The sequence below is a fragment of the Gopherus flavomarginatus genome, chromosome 11, assembly GCF_025201925.1.
Source record: "Gopherus flavomarginatus isolate rGopFla2 chromosome 11, rGopFla2.mat.asm, whole genome shotgun sequence".
In the NCBI taxonomy this organism is placed as follows: domain Eukaryota; kingdom Metazoa; phylum Chordata; order Testudines; family Testudinidae; genus Gopherus; species Gopherus flavomarginatus.
This window is the reverse complement of record NC_066627.1, coordinates 34,058,980-34,074,346: the sequence shown is the minus strand read 5'-3', so window position 1 is coordinate 34,074,346 and position 15,367 is coordinate 34,058,980. Positions and strand designations below refer to the sequence as shown.

Here is a 15,367-nt window from a genome sequence, read left to right as displayed (position 1 = left end):
TATTTCCATAGTTTCCCTTCTGAAATACTTTGAAATGCAATGTGCTAGCACTCCAGATCACATAGTCTAATACAAACTTAACAAAATCCTGATTTTTTTCCATATGAAAAAAAGTTTTCATTCATCCATTTATTTTTTCACATGGTGTTTTGACTGAGGAATTTATTAGAATTTCAAGAGGAAAACGTGGCAAAAAGCCATCACTTTTCTTCCAGCGATTTGCTGTTGATGGACTATAACATTTCTCCCGCCTCCAAAAGACCACTGGATGCAGGAGATTTCACGTTTGTCTCCAGTGAGAAACGTAGGACTGAATTAGCATCTACTTTCTTTGGAAGAATATACCAGTAAACATTACACACCAGGCAGAGCTAAAAATTTGCAGTGAATCACTGTTAGCGACATTTTAAAGATGTATATTGACTTTTGAGAACACAAATAGTGAATACTGCAGAAATCCTAAATGTTGCTGGTTCCTCTATATCAGATCATTATTCCCTTCTGTTACATGCAATGGAAGTGAGCATGACCACCTGAGAACTCAAGCAAGATCTTGTGTCAAAAAAAAACAATCACTTTCTGCACTATTACATTCAACATTTTACACATTACACACAACATTGCATGGCTATTCATGAGGAAAAAGGAAGAGTTAAGCCCTCAGCTCAACACTTCCTTTCACTTTGAAGGCTCAGGCTGCCCTGGGTCAGGCCTGAGATAGAGGTGCAATCTTAACTTTGTAAGGATTTTGGCTGTCAATAGATGTAGGTATATCCTCTGCCTAATTTATTAATTTAAACCACAGCAGAAATCTCAGATCAACACTTTTTTTAATGGTGGGGCTAAAATTTAAAAATCCTTAGTTGCTAAAGACACTTTGCAGTTAACATTTGGTCTCCCTGCAGTACATGCAGTTTTGAGGAGGGCTGAGAATCAATCTGAGTATTAATGCAGGTCAGAATTCTCTCTCTCAAGTGGTATCAGGTGACTTCCCTCCTTGAACACCATATAATTTATTTCATTGAAGTTTGCAGGTAGAATGCTTCCCTGGTCATTTTGCTAGTGACTGATACACTTAGAATCTTCCTTCTTGCTGGGTGTATTGCTTTCAAGGTCTTTATGTTTCTCTTCTTCACAAGTCTCTGCAATGGAAAATTACGCTTTGTCTTCTCTCTACAAACTTCTCCTGGAACTGACATCTCTGCGTTGGTCACCAAGGAACCCTGGTGACAAATTAATCGCTGACTGAAGAATATTTTCTTCCTAGTCCATACCAGGTGGAAGATATTAACATATCCAGAGGCTCTCTCCTTCTGTTTAAAAAAAAAAATCAGTGGGAAAATTCCTTCTACGTGACAAACTTTGCTATCTTTACATGATGACCATAAAAATAAAAGCCACAACTGTCTGGATAAGAGAACTTACACCATTATTTGTGATTAAATTTGATCAGGGAAGGCATTTCCATAAACAATATAATGTGGGGTACACACTGAATTATTTTGCCTTTTCAACAGGAACATTCCAAACTTTAAAATGAATGCTGTCAACTTGGAGGAAGAGATGGGGAGCAAGTTTCTGTCTGTCTAAAAAAAAAATATTGTACCTACTGTGGTGAAAAGTAACAACTAAGTGTACTTACCACTGAAAGAAGTTAACAAAAACCTGTTTTCCCCTTTTTCTTCAGTTAGTTTACTTAGTGCGTGACAGCATTTTGTGTACACTCAATTTCATTGTTTCATCAGAACAGTCAACAGAAAGCTTCTTCCTTGCTGAAAAGGCCCTTAAACAGCAACAGTGGAGCAGGAAAAGCCTTATAAAATTGTAGAGTGAAATCGTGGCCTCGATGACTTCAACTGCAAAATTTGATTTCATCAGTAATGTCTTGGGTCTGTTTGTGTTTTAAAATATGGTCAAGGTATACTGTTTAAAGCATGCTTTATCAAAGTGGATATTTTTGAAATTAAAGTGAACTTAATATTTAAAAAGTTTCTTTAGATATGTAATTTTAGTGGGTTTTGCCATTTTTATTAGGAATATAAACTTCCTCATCATCTAATTCCTAATACAGTTGGCTTAACGCAGTGGTTTTGGGTCAGCAGACTATGTAAAAGGAGTCCGTGAAAGGTTGTCATTACCATAGAACAGTGGTTTTCAACCTGTGGTCCGCAGACCCCTGGGAGTCCAGAGACTATGTTTAAGATTTCCAAAGGGGTCTTTTTTCAGCATATGCAAATGAAAAAAGGTTGAAAACCACTGACTTAATGCAGCACTTCACATCATTAAAGCTCACAGTACCATTAGTTATGCCCATTTCTCATACTGGCAACAGACACAATGAGTCTAAGTGACTTGCCCAAGGCTATAGGGAGAGTTAGTGTCAGAGCCAGGATAAAACTCAAGTTCCTGTCTCCCAACCCGCGTTCAGTCCATGTCTGTCTCTGAATATATTAAGTACTAGGTTATGTAAAATAGGCAAAGAAAGGGAAGAATAGGCAAAAGTAGAAGCCATTTGTTCAATTAAATAACTATCAAGAAAATGTTATTAGAGGGCTGCGCTGCTGGGGAGGAAAAGTACATAAAAAGGAAGCAAATGGATAAGAAAGAAGGAAAAGCAGAGGCTAGCAGAGTTGGAGGAATGTGCTCTAACACACATATCCATAGCTAGCAACTGACCAAGTCTCATTTCATTGCTTCAGACTTCAGTTGCACAACAACACTGACCTTTGTGTTTACCATTCTTCTATTCTCTGATTCAAAGGGAGGCCGGGGGGGGGGGGGGGGATTTGTATAGTTGACTACGAAGCATGCGTGCAAACATCTGTCTGTATTCCATAGTCACTTGCCTCGGAAAAGCTGTGCAAGTGGAAGTACAATCTTAGCACAGATGTAAAACTGAGACACGGAACATTTGTGGCCATTTAAAATCCCATGGCACTTCTCACAAGAGTGGGAGCAATAGTTCCTTAATCCTGGCTGAATTCCAGTTCAGGTAATTATATTCTATCTACTCAACCACAACCCCCATATCGTTCAAGTCAGACACTGTATTTTTTCGCTTCCTGGCCTACAATACTGTGAAATGTCGCCATATGCTGTTAAACGGCTATTGCATCCATGTCTGAATTACAGTAGTGGGTAAAGTAATCTTGATTATATTGAGTTTAAGAGGACTGGGATCCTTAGGAATGAAATAGCTAAGGATGGTAATTTATGATATTACCCAACAGTGCTGCTAAATTTAAGGTTCTATCAATGGTTTAAATTGTACACTGTTTTCCTAGGGTTTATAACTTGTAAAAATTTGATCTACCCAAAGTCTGGCATGAAAGCAGATTTTTATATATATATATATATATATATATATATTTTACACAGAAATCATTTTGTTCTATTAGGCTACTTTTTTTCCAAAGTATATTAGACTGCTTTCATGGCCTTTTTTTCTTTTTTTTTTTTTTAGATAAAGAGAAATCAAATATGACCTAGTGAATAGCCCATAGTGCTCTGGTTGGTTCTCAAGAATTGAAACCAAAAATTAAAATTCTGGAGATAATGAACTGAGTGAAACATCTCAAAAAAAAAAACCAAAAAACAAAAGAACAGCAAGTACTTGGCACAAACATTGCTTAGACAGTAAACATTTTAAGGCAGGGGACATCTCATTCTATTTTGTGAATGGCTATGTACTCTCACAGCACTATCTGAATGACCAGGTGTTTTTACTCTGAGGACCTGAACTAACTTCTTAAACCAGAAAGAACTGAGGGGTTTTATAATATATATAGTACCTAAAAGCTTCTCTGTCATTAGGAAAGTTACATAACAAAGTCCTGAAATCCCACAACATAACCCTCTCAACAAAAATAAAACTTTATAATTCTTTTGTGCTCACATCTCTTTTCTATGGTTGAGAGACCCGAACACCATACACATGGCATGTCAAACAGCTAGAAGCCTTCCATATACAGTCTCTGCGTGCCATTATGGGGATCCACTGGCAGGACAAAATTACCAACCTGGAGGTTCTCCAAAAGTCAAATGCCATAAGCATCAAGGCCATGAGGATATAAGCCCAACTATGCTGGGTTGGACACAGCATTAGAATGCCTGAATATCGACTCCCCAGAAAAAGTTTCTATGGAGAATTGGCACAAGGACACCGGACTCAAGGCCGCCCCAGAAAGTGCTACCAGGACAGCATCAAAATCAGCACACACCGTCGTGCAATAAAACAGAATGATCTTAAGAAGGCTGCATTAAATAGATCAGCACGACAACACACAACACTCAGCTTTTCAAGCCTTTGAAGAGGACAGAAATAATCGATTGTTAGCTGCAAGGGAAAAGCATCATACTACTACTATAGCTACCAAGGCGCTCACCAATGACATTGTCTGCCCAATCTGTTCACAAGCATGCGCATCATGCTTTGGACTTCAGAGTCACTCCAGAATCCACAAAAAGAGAGAGCATGAAAATGTCATTGTCAAACTAACAAACTCCCTCAGCCCGCGCTGCTTCCAGCAGCCCCCATTGGCTCGGAGCGGCGAACCGCAGCCAGTTGGAGCCGCGATCAGCTGGACCTGCGGACGGGGCAGGTAAACAAACCGGCTTGGCCCGCCAGGGGCTTTCCCTACACAAGTGGCAATCCCAGTTTGAGAAACACTGCTATAAAGGTTCCTATGGCCTAGAAGCAAGTCATTCCCCCTCTCCTTTTCTTAACTAGAAAACTGAATACTCCCTCACAGGCACACAGCCATACCTATGTACTCAAAAGAATTAAATCAAAGGTGATGCTCCCCCTCTAACTCACGGCTGTGGCTTAGCATTATAGAGGTGAGGTTACTTATGCTATCACCGGAGGAGCTATGATGCTTATAGGCAAAGCATGTCAGTGAATGATAAGGAGCTCACTTCAGCCCTCCATCACCTTTGGATTTGCTGGCTTTTGTTAGCTTGTGTAAAATGAACTTTACAGAGTCATGAATAACATGCCCGTTTCTGTGCATTGGAGACACTCTCTCCTTGTAATTTTCCAAACACACGGCCTAAATCAATAGGTGTTTTGTGCACAATGACTTCAGCATGAGACTAGTAGTGAGTGCAAAAGTTTTAAGGATGCTCCAAAAAAGGGCCCAATCCTGCTCTAAATAGCAAAATTCTCCTACTGCACTGGGAACAGCATTGGGACCAAATATGTCCAACATCTGTCCAAACTTAAGTACTGTATGGGGGACGATGCATGTAAAAATAAATTATATGCACTAAGCCCCAGACATCAGCATTGCTTCCAACCCCATACCTAGCTCAATGCCTCTAAGCATTTTAACAGTGCTTTCGTTTCATAAAAAAATATTTACAGAATAGTGTTGTTTCACTTCTGGTAAGCATGTCAAGATTTTGACTGCTGCATTCCTAAGGAGTCTTCAAGGATTCAGAATTAAACCTTTCAAAGTTTTAAACTAATTTAGTGTGTGTGTGTATATTTATATAAATATATGATCAGATGCAAAGGGGAGGGTCACACAACTGGCTAGATAACTTAGCTCAGTTCTGAATTTAAATCTATTGCAAATTATTTAAGGGGAAAATATAATAAAGGCAAAGAATGGGTTACATAAAAATGTTAAACAGAAAAGAACTTTCAAAACTGTTTCACAGTCTTGTGGAAACCGCTGATGGGTGTGTTTGAGTGGTGTAGACACTTGTGAATAACAAGCCCCCATAATTGCTTTGCTTACTCAACTAAAAATTACTCCCCCCCCAAACGCCTGCTCCACTTTCCCCTTGTTGGTTCGGTTTCTTGTGGGTGCCTGAGTAATACTAGAGGCATTTCCAGTTTTAAAGGCATTTGCTGAGTTTAAGAAATTCTCCCCAACTCCCCTCCCCTTTCCTACTCTGGTTAACTTCTCTGTGGAGTCCGCTGCATTTAGCAAGGAGTTTTTATGGTACGGCATCTCAGACTCAGCCAGTAACAACTTCACTTTCATTCTCCATTCACTAGGTTGTCCACCTTCTCAAAACTAAGGATGGTCAAACTGTTTACAGTACAAAGCTGCAAGTCAAAACCTGTTCTCATGTGTCCTGAAACAGTATAAAAGTACCATTTTCCTACAAGTGTTTGTATGACTAAAAATGGGCAAGCAATCCTCTGGATCATAATTATAAGGGTTCATATGAGTACACAGTAGGGAGCCAAGACCTGTCTTACAGGAATCTCTATGCAGACTGTGGAACTCCATCCACAGAATGACTTTGCTCTAAGCCAAAGTTCATTATAACCAGCTTTGTAATATGCATGTTCTGATGCACTGAAAACAACCATGCAGTAGAATGAAAATTTTGAATTAAGTGATGTTTCAGGTCCCATCATTTTCCTTTCTCAGAAAAAACAAACTTGAGACAAAAAGCTTCCAAAATTGGCATGATGAAACACACTCACTAACATTTCATGCCATTCTCAGGCATAGGAACAGGACATAAAGAAATGTCAGGTTTATAACCAAGTATTTTAAACCCCTGTTTTCTTAAAGGCAAACCAATTGTGCATAAATTGTATATAGTAGGAATGGACTGTCTAACACACACAAACGGGCTTCCAACCAGTCTCCATCCCTCAATGGAATAGTCATTTCATCTGCTTTTAGAATCCCTAACCTTGAAACCATATCCAAGGTTTTTGCTGCAATTAGCTCCATTTTCAGGCTTTGTATTCTGCTCTAGCATTAATAAAAACACAATACTCCAACAAAATACACACTCCACTTCCACCACCATCGGTCAACAAACAGGAACAAATTTCACAATGGCTGAAGTCATTCCCTTTTAGCAATTAGAGTTTGTGGGAGAGCATTGTTAGTGGCTTTAACTTAGGTTTCTGCAATCACAGTTATGCTTATTTATGCATTTAGAGCATATGATCTAACACACTTAGGTTTAACTACTTTACTCTTTTGACATTCTTTCCAAATTATAAAAGAATTCCTGGGTTTTCACTCCTTTGGTAAAGAAACAAAATTGCTGTCCAATAACTTCTTAAAAATACAGGGAGGGTGCTTTTTGAAAATAATTCAGGTGAAACCCATAGAGTTACATACTCAGATATATAAATATGGTTCTCATGAGTCCCTCTTCTACACCAACCTGAATGAATCCTTCATATTTCTAGAAAAGAAATTAGTAGTAATAATCTGTGCTTAAGAAACTATTGTACACACTCAAAATAATCAGTGACTTTTTAGAAAGATACATTCAGACTTTGACTTTTTCTGAAACACAACAGCCCTTACATGGTAAATTTTCTCATCTTCAAGGTGCTTTCCAAATTATGGGCCCAATTCTGCAAGTCCTCAAACAGGGAAAAACTCCCAGTGAAGTCAGTGAAAATATTGCCGTAACAAAGACAGCAGGATTTGGACTTATTATTCAATGTTCTGTGTAGCGTCTACAGTCACTTTATAACGTAGTTCCTTCTGTAACAATTAAAATATATCATAGCTCAGTTTGGTCCTGATCCTGTCTCACTGCAGTCAAAAGCAAAACTCCAATTGATTCCAGTGGTACAAAATTAGGCCATTTGACTCCAATTCAACAAAGATAATTCTTTGGGACAACCCAGGTTCTCTTTGTAGCATTAGGGCCCTTATTAATTTAATTTTAAAAAACATCCTACTCCTACATCCACTTACTCCTACTAACTAAAATCTTCATTGCCCAGAGTCATTTCTGAGATGTGGGCTTTTTGTTATGAAAAATTAAAAAGACAATGAATCAATCTGTAGGTTGTAAAGTAACATTCACCAGTCTCTCAGTTACAGTCCTCTATTTGTCCTTGCTGAAGATGAAACACAGAATCGAACGCTTTTTAAAATTCAAACTAAAAAAAAGGCATAAAACATTCCCCTTTCCTCTGAGATTAAAAAAAAACAAAAACACAAAAACAGAGCTTGAGTGGTGAGGGAATTAAGTGACTATTTAAGCCAGAACTGGACAAGAGGGATTCCAAGAAGTTCCTTTAAACACTATATGTATCTTACTGTGTGTGTGGCTGTGCATTTGTTTTGACTGGCACGGTCATAAACAAATCACAATATTTTTCTGAATGTTTTAAGAGATTGCCTTTTCAATTTTGATCCTGCAAGTCACTTAACCGTGTTTATAATGTACCTGACTATTCTGAATATTTCAATCTGGCAAACAAGTTCGAGCAGGCTTCCAACCCAGCACAACTATGCCCACCAAGCCCCAAATAATCTTCATAACAAGACAAAAAGGAGACCACTTCTGCTACTGTATTGTGGGTCCTAAAGTGCCTCTTGTTAAAAACACACACACACACACACACACACACACACACACACACACACACACACACACAAGCAGCTGTTAGGTGAAAACGGAGATAATTAAACAACAGGTTCACAGACTACACAATGTGTGGTGTACAAAATTTTTGTTCTTACACATCTCAAGCTTATGGTCCTACATCGTCACATTTCCGTAAGATACTATGAATTAAGTGTTAAGCTCCACATCATAGGTGACATAACCAGGTGTTACCTGCCTCACCCAAACCTACTACTTTTTCTGTCTTTTTTTTTAAACTCACCTTTCCTAACCATTGTCTGACTACATGAATCATCCATAAAATAAAAGCCTAGTTTTACATGCTTCACATTTAACTTTACTAGAACTCTGAAGCAGACTTATGGCTTTCTGCAGAGCCTCTGCACATGAATGGAAGAGAAACTTGCTAAATATATTGCATTCAAATAGTATATGGTGATAAAATGGGATGGAAGAGACCATTGAAGATGTTACATGTATTTCACAGCTAACAACAAAAAAATCTGTTAGGAGCTCTGGCACTCCACACATGCTATTAAACAGAAATTATTCCTCTGTGCTAACAAACCATATACAGTATGACTCAGTAACACAGCCGTTAAATAAACTTGTTTATATGCTACTCTTAGTACTAGAAATTAAGCAGTTACACATTAGATAATTTAGATGGGACGGGTGATAATCCTGTAGGTGTTTTTCCCCTTTAACTGACACAGCATTAAGCCGAGTATTTTTAAATAAAGCATAAAGATACATAACTAAAGCCAGAATATAATACAGTGGATGAATCAGAGATCTGAGTATTTAAAATGAAAGAAGATGCAGTATGTGTGGCAGCAGATAGAATCCTCTGCCATAATATTTTAGCTATGTTTCTTCTCTCTCTCTGCTTTTAAATCAGTGTAATTTCAGTAGACTTACTCCTGAATTTACAACAGCCTATCAGAGAGGAGAATCAGGCCTTTCTTATTAACCTTAGGTCTAATCAGAGCAAAATAAATTATTTTGCAACCAGATGAAGGAAAATTTCCCTTTTTCCTTTCACAAAGCACAGTGACATCAGGTCCTCTGACAAGCGGCAGCCGCTCTGAGCCCTGAGTGACACACTCTTGTCACCAAACCGCAGTTATTTGCCACCTGAGGGGTTTATCCTCACCTGATTAAAACAGGGTGTTTGTTCAACACCATTACACAAGTTAAAACAATGCATCATCATCTTTATTTGTAGATCTTATTTGCGTTAAGTTGCCATCACCAATTGTTTTCTAATTGGAACTTTCAGCCAATAACTGCAACAAACAAAAAGCATCTAAGGATAATCTTTCTGTCATTATGGAGGACGAGGAAAAAAGGGGATTTTTTGGTTAACTGTTCAGGGTTTGCTTAGCTCTAAATCCTATTCTTACTAGAGTGAGCAGTATGTGAAGAGATTTGTTGGACTAGCTCAATCACTACTTTTTAAAAAACACATATTAAGTCAAAATGCTGAATAGTGATTCTGCAACTAATTTGTTTATGGTCTACATATGCTAGTTTCATAGTTCTAGTTTTAGATATGCTGTATATTTAGCACATGGTTCCTTGCTATTATTTTTTTTCCCTGTCTTTGTTGTAGTGAATTTTAATGAGAGGTACCAGATTAACAACCCTAGAGACTGACATCCTACATTTACCCACAAAATATAGGCAATGACAGTACAACTTTTCCCTACACAGCCTACCTGACCCGCAGGGAACATTTATTTTTGAATGTCATATTTGAAAACAAGATTCTTTGATTCGGTCATACACACTATGAACAGAATTTGAATTTGCAACTTAATTTAATCATTTGACCTTAACAGTAAATCCACTCAGGCAAAATGAATTACAAGCTATTTTCCAGGTATTTTTGAAAACATCTTTTTATTTTCACTTAACTTTTAAATGTTTTTTCACTGCACAAAAATCCTAACAGTCATTTCAACATATTAAGTATAACAACCTGTGAATTTACTGCAGAAGGAGTTTACTGCAACGATTAATTAGTCTTCAACGCTGCTCTAGTTGGTTACTCCAGCTGAGGACACCTTAAAAACATCTGGCTATTGCAAAGTTTGGCAGAGAGGAAACTAATTTCACTGAAGAGAATTATAACCAATTTCAGATTAACTGTTGTACTACTGCATGACGAATAGCTGAAAAGGCGGCAGAAAATTATGGAAATCTGTTTAATAGATCTCTGTTGAACATGCGTTTGTCTATAAATACATACACAGATCCTACAAAAAGGCACATACTTCATTTTAAGCACGAGTAGTCCCATTGACGTTAGTGGGACTACTCAAGCTTAAAGTTAAGAAAGTCCATCGGTGTTTGCAGGACTGATACCTATATTAAGCTATTTAATCTTTAGCAAAAACTAAAGTATCAATCACTTATCTAAGCACAACGCAACAGCACTGAGCGTGCCCTAAATGACAATATTCTCAATGTCCCTTGTTTCCAGTGTGCATTTCTCAGTTTAACATGTCTGTATAATGGCAATGTGTCTGCACACGTATTGTAGCTTTGTATAGATTCTTAGAGTCTCTCCCCAACAACAACTAACATTTTATTCCTCCAAAATGAAGCTCTTATAATGAAATTTAAAATGGCAAATTTAGACAATTTCAACCAAATTATGATATAATTAGCAAGTCATAGGGATCAAGTCTCATTGTAATATTTTAAAACAAAATGGTGGTGAGGGAGAATACAAACAAACGATAAATTTTAATGGAGAAATGTTACCTGCTGTTCATTCAAATAAATTTGATATCACATGATTTTTCCTTAACAATTTGATTTTAATTAATTTTAAGACTCAACATGGAATCATGAAGTACACATTTGGTAGTATTTTTTTTTAACTATTTTGTTTTTTGGAGAGAGATTAGTTTGTTTAAAAAACAATTATCAGTATTACTGGCTTTAATATGCCACTTCAAGTGAATTTCAATTATGAATTTTAAAAGATTATATTGGAACATATCCGAGGCTATAAATACTTATAAATTTGTAGGACAACCATAATGAAGCCTCTCATATTCATGTTTACAGTATTACAGGACCAGTCGTGCCATCAGTTTTTAAGCAGAAATGGAAATGACTAGAGTTGCCTTTAAAAACTGATGGTGCAAGATAGCCTGTCCTGTGTTTTTAAATCTAAAAGCAGCTTGAAAGGAGCTAAGATGTTAGTTTGGAAATAAACAACCAGGTTAAATGTCTGCCATCTTCTTGAGATCAGCATGCAGGAATGTTCCAATACATACAAATTACAATGTCACATGAAAATAGAAGCACTCAATGTATTTGGAAACTATGAATAACAAAATCCTCCATGAAAAGCATTCCAGAGGAGGAAAATTCTCAGTAAATCAGCAAATTCTATAAGGAAGTCTAAACAATAAACCATTCCTGCCAGTTACATTAGGAGCGTTAAGGGATGTGCATGCCTGATACTATACTGAACAAAACGGTTGTTAATAAATTGGATGTAGACCAATAAAAGTTTGATTAAACATATGTATTTTAACAATTAAAATTTAATCCAAGAGGAATGTAGCATTAAATTAATAGATTAAGTTTGAAATAGCGCAGTTGTATACCTGAAATAATTTCCTTTAGAGGCATTCTCTGACTTAACACTCAAAGTTTATTTAATGTTTTTAATGTTTCTCTTTAGTGTGATTTATATACTTAATTTTTCCCCCTATGTTCACTGTGAACAAAGATTTTGTATTAACTAATTTTAAATCTATATTTAAGTTACTCAAACAGTTGTGGTTTGTAAATAAATTTGTTTTAAAATAGTTAAATGATTTGCACAGAGTTTCTTAAAACTACATCAATTTAGACTGATTCTATAAAACTTTAAATCTTACGCTCCAGTCAAACTATTATGTAACATGAATATTGCTACTACACTTAAAAAGACAATGCAAAATTGATGACAGTGTTTTCACAAGACAGTTTTCCGACATTTTTTAAGGTTACTTTTTTGGGGGGGAAATTTGGTATTCACTACATCAAACCTAAGCCAACATTTTACATCCTCAGATTTCATGGTGAGATTTCATTTTTCAATTATTTTATTTTAATATTCTTGTCTCTGTTCAGCCTGCTTCTTAGCAAGAGTGAAGTGCCTCAGAAACAACTTATTTAGATTTAAGGCTCCCTAACTATGGAATTTACAGCAATACAAACACAAGACAATTTAATAGCACCCTGCTTTAAATGTACCCCAATGAAACCAAAATAAGAATTCAATTACTTTGTAGGATACAAAATGGCCAAGTGGAAATATAAATAAAAGTCATTAAGTCTTTACCATTATTATGAACAAATAACTTATACTGCCTGTCCACACACACACACTTTTCCCACATGGTTCAAAGCTATTACCGTCTAGGGTAAATCATGCCACCATCGACTTATAGCAAATAACAATTACTCCATGTGTTAACAGAAAACCGAGAAAGCAGAATCAATAGTCACCTACCCAGAATGGCATGAGGCTTAAAATTAATTCAATAATCCACTCTCGTGCTTCTATCCCCAGGAGCTAACTAGTGTCACTAAAGAAGATTTTACCCACAAAGAACTTCCTCTTACTCTTAATAAACATTGTTTAACCCCCCCCACTCAGGCTAGTAAATGCACCCTCCTTGGCTTTTGCAAATTGCTCCAGAAACAATACTAAAACGGGGGAGGGGGACGGACTAAAAAAAGAATTAAATGCTGATGAGTTTGATTTTTTTAACTGCTTAATCAGTGTAAAATCACAGAGATTCTCCTCCTAGCCCCTGCTCTCCACTCCACACACAGTGCACCTCGCTGGCGTGGGCAAGGGGAGAGAGAAATAGTGGAGAGACCCAGGCACGCTGCGGTAAAGTCTCAGAGTTTAGAAAGTGGGGGAAAGAGTTTTTTCAAGCTCTGCTTCTGCTGGGGAAAAAAACGTGCGTGTGTCATTACCAAACGGCCAAGTGAGTAACAGTTTCCTTTTCCTTCCCTGCGATGGGGCAGGTGGAGGGGCACTTGGTCTGGGGGATGCACTAGGCTCCCCCCACCCCCAGACCAAGAAACAGAAGGCAGCAGAATGGGGAGGACAGGAGCCGGGTATTTCATCTCAGCGCCCAAACCCTGTGCAAAGGGCTGCACATTTCCTTTCAACTTGGAGCTCTTAGGAAGCGGCCCGGCTGAAATCCCCACTCCCCAGAGAAGGGCGTGGGGACCGGTGCCGAAAGCATCCCTCGCTTCTCCCCGCCCCTCGCAGGCAAGGACCAGTGTCCAAAGCACCCCCAGGTGCCCCTCTGCGTCCCCAGCGGGGCCAGTGCCCCGACTGCACTGGCAGGGAAGGGGAAGGGGTCGCACTCACCACCGGCTGCAGAAGGTGCTCGCCCCGGGGCGCTCAGCTCCCTGTCCCCGCACCGCCCGCCAGCGGAGGGAGGCTGGGGCAGCTGCTGCGCGGCTGGGAACTCCAGAGCCGGTGTAAGAGCAGGCTCTGCCGGGCTTCCCAATGTGCCCTCCAAACTCCTGACACAGCCCCAGTGAGCATGTGCGGAGTGTGTGTGCACATGCCCGCCCGGAACGTGAAGCATCTGCCCTTACCTCGTCCCTTGCCAGGAGTCCGCTAGCGAGCCCGGAGCCCGGGGCTGCTGGAAGGGCAGGTGTTGGACAGCGGGGTTACAGACCTTGGGGGGGTGGCAGAATTCCGCTCTGTGTCTGCAGTGCTGGAGTAAGGAGGAGAGGGGGTCCCTGGACTGAAGTAAAGGTTGGAGCCAGGCTTCATAAAGCAGCCCCCTCCCTCCCCCCAAAAAAATCATGAGATGGGCTTGAAAAAGCACCAACGTTTAAAAAAACAACAACAAAAACTAACAATAATTTGGGATTTATTTTAATTTGCCTTCTAGCTCTGAGCCTGCAGGGCGCACTTGGGTCACATATTCAAGCTTTTCTCCGCAAACATGAGGGCTAGAACGTGGAGGGAGAGAATTCTGAGATGGTCATGGAATCACTTGTCTCCAGAAGCTGAGGTCATAAGTAAACCCCCAGATATTGCGAAACCTCGCCATAAAATCACCAGCGTTGGCAACACTGAGATTTTCATGGTGCCTTCACTTCTAGATTTCAAACAGTGAGATGCATGGGGGTTGTTTCAAGTACTTTACAATCCAAGTACATTGTGTAAATAAATCTGCTACTAGGTATAATTATGTTTCACTTTCAATTGTCTTTCAGATTACTCTGAATTCCTCTTTTATTTATTACCCTTTTTGCTTTTGCTTTTATTTGTGCTGGCAGTTGTTTAGCTTATTTTCCCCTTCTGAATTTAATGCTTCTTTTGCTGTTATGAAATCTGCCTCCTATTATAAAATGTTAATTGTTTGCTGAAGTACCACCTTTATAAAATGTGAAAGAAATCATAAGAAAAGCCAATAAATGTTTTCAATCATTTGGTAAGGTGTAATAGAATAGTATGCTTTTGTCTGTATTATTAAGATAAATATGTAGCTATAAATTGGTATAAATATACATTCAAATATAAAACATAAAAAAAATTAATGCTGTAACTGATTTAAAGGGTGATGTTGGTTTCCACTCCAGTAAAACAATTGTTTTGTGGCAGTTTCCTTTTATGCACATTGCTTCACAGACTGGTGACTTAGAGTGCTAGGGCCTGATCCTGCAAACACTTACATGAATAAGGTGACAAACCTGTGTTGTCCTGTTGAGATCACTGATGCACAGGGAGCAGAGCTTTTCACAAACCAGGCGGTGTATGTGCCGCCCCAAGCAGCCTCCTGAGATTTTGCAGTTCCTCTGCCAGGAGACCCATCACATACACACAGACTGGCTTGATACACGAGCCACCCATATACAAATAGAAACATTCAGACATGTCCCATATATACATAAAAAGACATGAGATGCAGAGATACATTCTGATCCTCTCAATATACACACCTTACTAAATCATGCATATTTCCCCATTCCC

The 15,367-nt window shown here is 38.6% G+C and overlaps 1 protein-coding gene across 4 annotated transcripts in view; it reads right to left on the bottom strand.

Annotated features, from left to right (window-relative positions):
- The window catches only part of EYA2 (EYA transcriptional coactivator and phosphatase 2), a 155,366-nt gene extending 141,368 nt beyond the window's left edge, over positions 1–13,998 (bottom strand). For 2 of the 4 annotated variants that reach the window (XM_050917378.1, XM_050917372.1), the window contains exon 1: positions 13,748–13,874. The gene's annotated coding sequence lies outside the window, so the exon portion shown is untranslated. Of the gene's footprint in view, positions 1–12,871; positions 12,933–13,747; positions 13,875–13,980 lie in introns of those variants that run through there. The other 2 variants (XM_050917375.1, XM_050917373.1) reach the window with 2 other exon arrangements.
- Positions 13,999–15,367: the final 1,369 nt, after the last annotated feature.